Consider the following 8,804-nt stretch of genomic DNA (forward strand, 5'->3'; position numbering starts at 1 on the left):
GTACCGGCAAATTGTGCCGATATGACCGTCCCACGATGTAACCCTGAGATTTGGGGTAAACTTGGTAAGCCTTTACAGGCAAGAGATTTTCAACTTAAAGAGGCCCAGAAGTCGGTGTCTGACGGTATGGTACCTGTGATGAGGCTGACTGAGGCTCTTATGAGTCATCCAGACTTTCGAGAGAAGTTCAGGCCTCTGTGTATTGATGCTCTGTCCATGCTAGGGAATGCAGTACATACATTGTCTGTGAAACGTAGGTTTCTTATGAGACAAGCCCTCCCGCCATCATATCATGCCTTATGTGGGAAAGACATGCCAATAACTTCAAATCTATTTGGGGATGATCTTGCAAGGAAGGTGAGAGACATTTCTGAGGCTAATAAGGCTTTCAATGTTTTGTCTTCACGAAAACAGGTACAGCGAGGAGGTTGGAGTGGCGGCCAGAGAGGGCGAGGGGGCTATAGCCAGTACAGAGGCTCAGCAAGGCCTTTTTTACGGTCGGGCCAGCGGGGCCGGGGACAACGGCGACCCGCATACATGCAGCAAAGTCAAAGCCAGAGCCAGACACAGAAAAAAGAATAGCCCCTAAGGTGAGTGTTCCATCTGGTAGAATCGGAGAGCGTTTAGAATTTTGGAAATCATTGACTGATGATGAATGGATTTTGGATACTGTGCGTGGTCTTACACTTGAGTTTGTAGAAATCCCTGTGCAACATAAATTGCCAGGACCAGTAGCTTTTAGTAAGGAAGAGATGGAGATTGTTGATTCTGAGGTGAATGATTTAGTATCCAAAGGGGCAATAACTCAGTCTATTCATGAGAAAGGTGAATTTGTTTCTAATTTGTTCCTGGTCCAAAAGAAAAATAGTAAATTTAGGCCAGTCATTAATTTGAGGAAGTTGAACGAGTTTGTGGTGTACCACCATTTTAAGCAGGAGACCTTAGATGTTGTACTAGAATCTGTAGAGAGAGGTGATTTCTTCACTTCTATTGATCTAAAGGATGCATATTTCAGTATACCAGTGAACAAACATCATAGGAAATACCTGAAATTCAAATGGAGAGGTATACTATATGAGTTTATGGCTATGCCTTTCGGTTTGACAAGTGCCCCTCGGATATTTACCAAAGTACTGAAGCCAATTATGGCTAAAGTTCGCAGCTTGGGTATCCATGCTTTCTATTACATAGATGACTCTTTGGTCAAGGCTGCTGACAGAGAGGTTTGTGAAAGGAACTGTAGGGTGTTAGCTGGAGTTTTGGAATCTGCTGGGTTCCAGATTAGTTCCGAAAAATCTTTGTTTTCTGCTAGTCAAATGGTCATTCATCTTGGGTACTTGATAGATTCTATCACATTTACCGTTTCGTTACCAGAACAAAAGGTGAAGAAAATCATAGATGCATGTTCCCATGTCTTAGGTCAAAAGTCAATTTCTCTAAGGGAACTTGCTAGTCTCATTGGCTTGTTTACGTCATCTCTTAGAGCAGTTCGGCTGTCAGGGCTATTTTACAGATTGGTAGACAAGGAAAAGACAGCAGCCCTACATAATGGTTTGTCTTATGACGACAAGGTCAGTTTGTCTAGGTTGGCACAAACGGAGATAGTATGGTGGAGAGATAAGGTGAACAGTATGAATGGTCGGGCGATAAGACCAAGTGATCCAGATGTGATTATGGAAACTGATGCATCTGGTGATGGATGGGGAGCAAAGTTTGGCTCTCAGATAACAAAAGGTCTTTGGTCAAAAGCAGAACGTGAACATCACATAATTTTTTTGGAATTAAAAGCTGTCTGGTTGGCATTACGATGTTTTTGTTCAGACATGTCTGATACTCATGTCAGGGTTGTGACGGATAACGTCTGTACAATTTCATATGTTAATAAGCCTGGTGGAAATGTAACAGAGCTGAATGAGTTAGCAAAAGAGATATGGCTGTGGTGTACGGAAAGAAATATTTTCATTTCTGCCTGCCACATACCGGGTGTTTTGAATGTTGATGCTGATTACTTATCACGGTCAATGCAGTCTTCGGGAGAGTGGTCATTACACCCTCTGATATTTGACAGAATATGTGGTCATTTCTTCAATCCAGATGTTGACCTATTTGCAAGTAGGTTGAATTTTAAGGTTACCAAGTTTGTCTCATGGTATCCTGATCCAGATGCTTGGTTTTATGATGCCTTTTCTATGTCATGGTCAGACTACTTACCGTATATTTTTGCTCCTTTCAGTCTGATCAGCCGTGTTCTGCACAAAGTGAAGGAAGACAAAGTAAGTATGGCAATAGTAATCGTTCCCTTATGGAGAAGTCAAGCGTGGCTACCTACTCTATTAAATATTGTTGTGGATGCGCCCGCACGCCTGCCGAGGTGGCGAGACTTGCTATTGTCCCCACAGGGGGAGCCGCATCCCTTAAGAAACAGCCTGAGACTGATCGCATGTTGCGTGTCAGGAGATCTCTCCAGAAGCAGGGCTTTTCACGACAGGCTGCCACACTTGTCTTCTCCTCCTGGAAACAGTCCACGTCCAAGCAGTATGACTTGGCATGGAATAACTGGGTCTCTTGGTGTGGTGAACGACAGGTTGGTGCCAATCATCCCACTATCAAGGAAGTGATTTCCTACCTCACTCATTTGTTTAATGTAGGGAAATCTTACAGTGTTATTAATACACATAAGTGTATGTTGTCCCAGACTTTGCCATTACTAGGCCATACAGTATTGATGAACAATGCCCTAATTTCTAGGTTTATGAAGGGGGTATTCAACACTAATCCTCCTAAGCCCAGGTATTCATCGACATGGGATGTGGCACCTTTGCTGAAGTATTTGGGTGATATGTTCCCTTTGACAGCCCTGGAGGTGGATTCATTGACCAGGAAATTAGTTTGTTTGATAGCACTTACAACAGCACAAAGAGCACAAACATTGGTTAATTTAGACCTTGAACATATGCAGGATTTTGGACACTATATTGTTTTTACAGTCCCAGAACTTATGAAAACATCCAAGCCATCAAAGCCATTTTATAAAGTAACATTGTACAAATATTCTCAGGAAAGATTATGTGTAGTTTCAACCTTAAGATATTATGTGTCACAGACAGTAAACATACGGAAGAGTAATAAACTTTTAGTTTCTTTCAGAAGAGGTTTGCAAGTGTCCACTTCCACAGTGGCAAGATGGATGAGAGAAGTGATGATGGCGGCTGGAATTGATCGACAGTTTAAACCTCATTCAGTTAGAGGAGCGTCTGTGTCGGCAGCATACACGGCGGGGACATCCTTGAGGGACATACTGGAAACGGCAAACTGGGCATCAGCCGAGAGCTTTAGGAGGTTCTACTTAAGAGATATTGATGACCCGGGTTCATTTTCAACCAGTGTTCTGCAGACAGGGCAGTGATAAGATGTCAATGATATAGACTTTGTGAAATGTAGTGTAATTTTGAAATACTAATGAATGAGTGAACTTGAGTTGCAGTTTGGTTTTCTTTTTCATGGTTATCTGGAATGTTGGCGGATTCTTTGAAGGTGCATATTATTTAACTAGTAAGCTGTAGGGCTGAATGGAAGAGAATCCCCCCCTCATCCAAGTATCACGATGGATGAGAGGGATTCTCTGTAATGAAGCCCGGAGGCTGGAGAGTTAAATACCCTCCCAAGTCTCTGGGTTTCTATTTCTGCTGTTTAGTTTTGGATCTCCCACCCTATAGTTGCACACAATCTGCCAACATTTCTGTTTGAAATAAGCGTGTGTCTAGGCTTGGTCATGTCTTTTTATATGGTGACCTCTTACATGGGTCAGGCACGTGCAATGCAATATCGATAAGATAATTTTCAACTTTGAACTTCAGTGTCGCGCACCCAACAGGTTGACAAGTGCATATTATTTAACTCTCCAGCCTCCGGGCTTCATTACAGAGAATCCCTCTCATCCATCGTGATACTTGGATGAGGGGGGATTTTCCATTTTTGAAATACATCAATAAAATAAAAGATTGTTTGTGTGTAATTCCTTTGCAAACATTTATTTAATGTTTTACTGATGATCTTCCATGGTCTGTTATATCAACAAACTTTGGTCAACATAACAGTTACTACTTCATATGAACTGCCTTCCATCATCTGTTACCAGTATATCAAACAACAATAGTGGTCACCATATCGGGAGAAAGGGTGCTGCTTATACATAGATAAAATTTTTAAAATCGCGAAAATTTGGCCCTGTGGCTTCTATACACTAATGCAGCTTATAACCTGAAAAATACTATAACCTTGCAATAACAGAGACTAATTAAATGCCACTGACTGCTTATCTTAACAGGTTATCACAGCAAATGGGTACTTGACATGTTGTTTCATTTGTACTTAGCATAGAGAAGACAAAGAAATTACATTTAAGATTTGAATTTTCCCATGTAAAGTATTCCATCCAGAAGCAGTAGAACATTTTTGAAATTTCAGTCAATTTGACTTTTTTATTGCCCTCCCCCAACAGCCCCTGGGGGGTCACCCATGGTCAAGTTGTGCATCTCATTTAACTGTCATCTTAAACTCTTACCAGGTTTGAACTATTTCCAAAAGAAAATAATCAAACTGTAGTAAACTAAGGGGAAACGTGAGATCTTTGGTTCATGAAATTTACAATTTTGGTAAAGCACCAGAAGGCCTTTCCATCCATGAAGTGTACTTGATTCTATCATACCTGGGATTAAACCCTTACCTGCCCCTCAGGGCCCTTGGGGTTGGGAACCATGTAGATTTACAATTTTGGTTTGGCAGAATGTTTTTATATTTCACTGGAATCTATACAGGAGTTTTCCAGAAGAAGTCAAAATGTTAAAAGTTTACAACGCGGACAAAAGGAGATCGCAATGGGTCATCCTGAGACTGTCGCAGGTGCCCTAACAATTACAAGGAAACATGGTTTTATAATTGTACTTAAGACCCAATTCGAATGTCAACAATTATATTCAAATATTAAAGTATTTGTTTGATAGGAAAGTATTGGAATAGAAAAATGATATTCAAATAATGTGTTTCATGATTATTAGAACATTGCATCTTGAAGATCACAAAGATCATCTCTGTTAACGAAGTCATGTTTCACTCTAAATAAAATCAGCTGAAATATCCAGTGATAAATTAGTGTTCTACACCTGTACGATTCATCATGCCACTAATTAGCCAATTGGCACAGAGCCTGTGATTACGGTTGTCCAGGAAAGTTCATGAAACATCAAAGCTCAAAGTTACACATTTTACATTGTCATGAACTTTCATCTCACAGCACTCTCTGTCAATTTAATTAGCACATAATTAAAATAAATCTATTTGAAAACAAGAGGCCCATGGGCCTTAACGGTCATCTGACATTAGATAAAAGATATTTGACCCCTGTCACCTTTAAAGTGGGTCAAGGTCATTCATATGAACAAACTTGGTAGAGCTCCATGCCAGTATGCTCTGTGCCAAGTATTAGCCCCCTAGACCTTCTAGTATTTGAGAAGAAGTTGTTTGAATGAACGGCGGACGGCGGACAGACGGCGGACAGCGCACGGCGGACGACGACGGACGAAGCACGATGGCTATAGGTCATCTTGACCCTTTGGATCAAATGACCTAAAAATGGATGGATATCTGATGGCACCTTCCTTTCTTTGTCAATAGACATTTTTGACACTTAAAGTGAGAAATTTTTTGCCTTTTTCAATGAAGTATTTTATGATTAATCATTCCACATCAGTTTCTGTTCACACTTTATTTGTTGTCCTGTCCGCTCCCAAAAGCACAGATCACCAATTTACCCAATGTTGATTAGACGTTAATGTTATTTTCATGGCAATAGTAAAAGAATATATGTGATTAAGTATTATCGCAATTATTGTATTGAAATTCAATTATATATTTTAATAACAATACTATGTTCCAAATCTTACCATTAAGTGATATATTTTTGTGTTATTCTCTCCTAATTAAAACCAAGTTGATATGCAAGACAAGAATAAGGCCTTAAAATTGATCTGTATTTTTTACAATTAATTTTTTCAATAAAACCAATTAAGATGTTACGTTCAATCATATTGAGGAAAAAAAATCTAGTCATTTCAGGTATTCTTCTGTTCTGTATTGGAAAATCGTTACCGTATAATAACTGACCTCTGAAAGCTGCATGTAATAAGAAATTAAAACATGAAAAGAAATATTCACTGAACCAGCTGTACTTTTAAGTACCGGCAAAAGGTTACAAAAACAAAGACAACTTTAAAGCAGAGTTTACTACTTTCTATTTCGATATTTTACTTTGTTTAATTAATTCTGGCATTCCTTTCACACCACACTTTTTATAAAACAGCAATAAATTAACACTAGTGCACAAATTGCCATTCAGTATTACGGTCTTAATTTGATGTATGCCTGTGCCAAGAGCATTTAGACATGTCGTGTACAGCCTCATTAGCCAATAACGCATTATTAGGTGCATATTAAAACTGTCCTTACCCAGAAGTCTTAGCCATCACTTAGATACCATTTCTAATAATACAATCATACAAAGCATTCTGTATAACGCCGTGGTGGAGTACACAGTACAAAAAATGTGAGAAAATACACAACTGCTAAATATTACGGGATATTGACTCAGATAAAAGATAAATGATATACAAAGACATATGTTTGAACTGCTTAATACTACGGGATATTGACTCAGGTAAAGAGATAAATGATATACAAAGACATATGTTTGAACTGCTTAATACTACGGGATATTGACTCAGATAAAAGATAAATGATATACAAAGACATATGTTTGAACTGCTAAATACCTTGGAATATTGACTCAGATAAAAGATAAATGATATACAAAGACATATGTTTGAACTGCTAAATACCTTGGAATATTGACTCAGATAAAAGATAAATGATATACAAAGACATATGTTTGAACTGCTTAATACCTTGGAATATTGACTCAGATAAAAGATAAATGATATACAAAGACATATGTTTGAACTGCTTAATACTACGGGATATTGACTCAGATAAAAGATAAATGATATACAAAGACATATGTTTGAACTGCTAAATACCTTGGAATATTGACTCAGATAAAAGATATACAAAGACATATGTTTGAACTGCTAAATACCTTGGAATATTGACTCAGATAAAAGATAAATGATATACAAAGACATATGTTTGAACTGCTAAATACCTTGGAATATTGACTCAGATAAAAGATATACAAAGACATATGTTTGAACTGCTAAATACCTTGGAATATTGACTCAGATAAAAGATAAATGATATACAAAGACATATGTTTGAACTGCTAAATACCTTGGAATATTGACTCAGATAAAAGATATACAAAGACATATGTTTGAACTGCTAAATACCTTGGAATATTGACTCAGATAAAAGATAAATGATATACAAAGACATATGTTTGAACTGCTAAATACCTTGGAATATTGACTCAGATAAAAGATAAATGATATACAAAGACATATGTTTGAACTGCTTAATACTACGGGATATTGACTCAGATAAAAGATAAATGATATACAAAGACATATGTTTGAACTGCTAAATACCTTGGAATATTGACTCAGATAAAAGATATACAAAGACATATGTTTGAACTGCTAAATACCTTGGAATATTGACTCAGATAAAAGATAAATGATATACAAAGACATATGTTTGAACTGCTAAATACCTTGGAATATTGACTCAGATAAAAGATAAATGATATACAAAGACATATGTTTGAACTGCTTAATACTACCGGATATTGACTCAGGTAAACAGATAAATGATATACAAAGACATATGTTTGAACTGCTAAATACCTTGGAATATTGACTCAGATAAAAGATATACAAAGACATATGTTTGAACTGCTAAATACCTTGGAATATTGACTCAGATAAAAGATAAATGATATACAAAGACATATGTTTGAACTGCTAAATACCTTGGAATATTGACTCAGATAAAAGATATACAAAGACATATGTTTGAACTGCTAAATACCTTGGAATATTGACTCAGATAAAAGATAAATGATATACAAAGACATATGTTTGAAGTGCTAAATACTATGGGATATTGACCTTGATACAAGAGAAATGGTATACACAGACACGTTTGGACTGCTAAATATTACGGGATATTGACTCAGACACAAGAGAAATGGTATACACAAACACATGTTTGAAAGCTGTGTATGTGATCGTTTTATCATGTTTGTTGTGGCTTGGGAAATGATCACCAAAGGTGTTTTAACATTCTCTACCATGCTTTTCTAAATCCACACCAGGGAACCATTGAATGTGTGCTACCTTTAGTGCAAATACATTACTTTTATCTGTTAGTAAGATTTTATCCCCTTCTAACCGCAACAAATTACAAAGCTAAACATATGAAATACACTCTTACATTAAGGGACAACAGTTCCGCTTTCTGGTATATATGTAAAATAATATAGTGATTTTCAGTATAAATAAGAAAGATGTCTTCTAGTGAAATTATGGGGCAACTGCACCTTTCCAACTAGATTTTAACATTGTTTTCGATCACTTTTGATCAAAATTAAGCCCCATAGCATCACTGATAAGTCCTAGAAGTACAAAACAGCTGTATGATGTAACATTATTGACGAGTCCTAGAAGTACAAAACAGCTGTATGATGCAGCTTCATTCATTGTCTGTCTCTACTTCCAACTCTAAAATTTGTATTAAAAGGTGCCATCCACTTGTTTGTCTTTTGTTCAATCGTTTAAATATATTTCAAAATA

General features: G+C 37.2%; 1 long non-coding RNA gene across 2 annotated transcripts; it reads left to right on the forward strand.

The window, feature by feature from the left end:
* The first annotated feature begins 450 nt into the window (after nt 1-450).
* LOC132556458 (uncharacterized) lies at nt 451-3,187 on the forward strand. 2 transcript variants are annotated; one of them, XR_009554470.1, is made up of 3 exons: nt 451-590; nt 2,234-2,273; nt 3,148-3,187. It is a non-coding gene; the product is annotated as an uncharacterized LOC132556458 (long non-coding RNA). The 2 variants fall into 2 exon arrangements; XR_009554471.1 differs by having other exon boundaries at nt 3,138-3,180.
* The last annotated feature ends 5,617 nt before the right edge of the window (nt 3,188-8,804 follow it).

This window comes from Ylistrum balloti, unplaced genomic scaffold, assembly GCF_031769215.1.
Source record: "Ylistrum balloti isolate Yb309-2 unplaced genomic scaffold, AGI_CSIRO_Ybal_v1 Utg370570, whole genome shotgun sequence".
Classification (NCBI taxonomy): domain Eukaryota; kingdom Metazoa; phylum Mollusca; class Bivalvia; order Pectinida; family Pectinidae; genus Ylistrum; species Ylistrum balloti.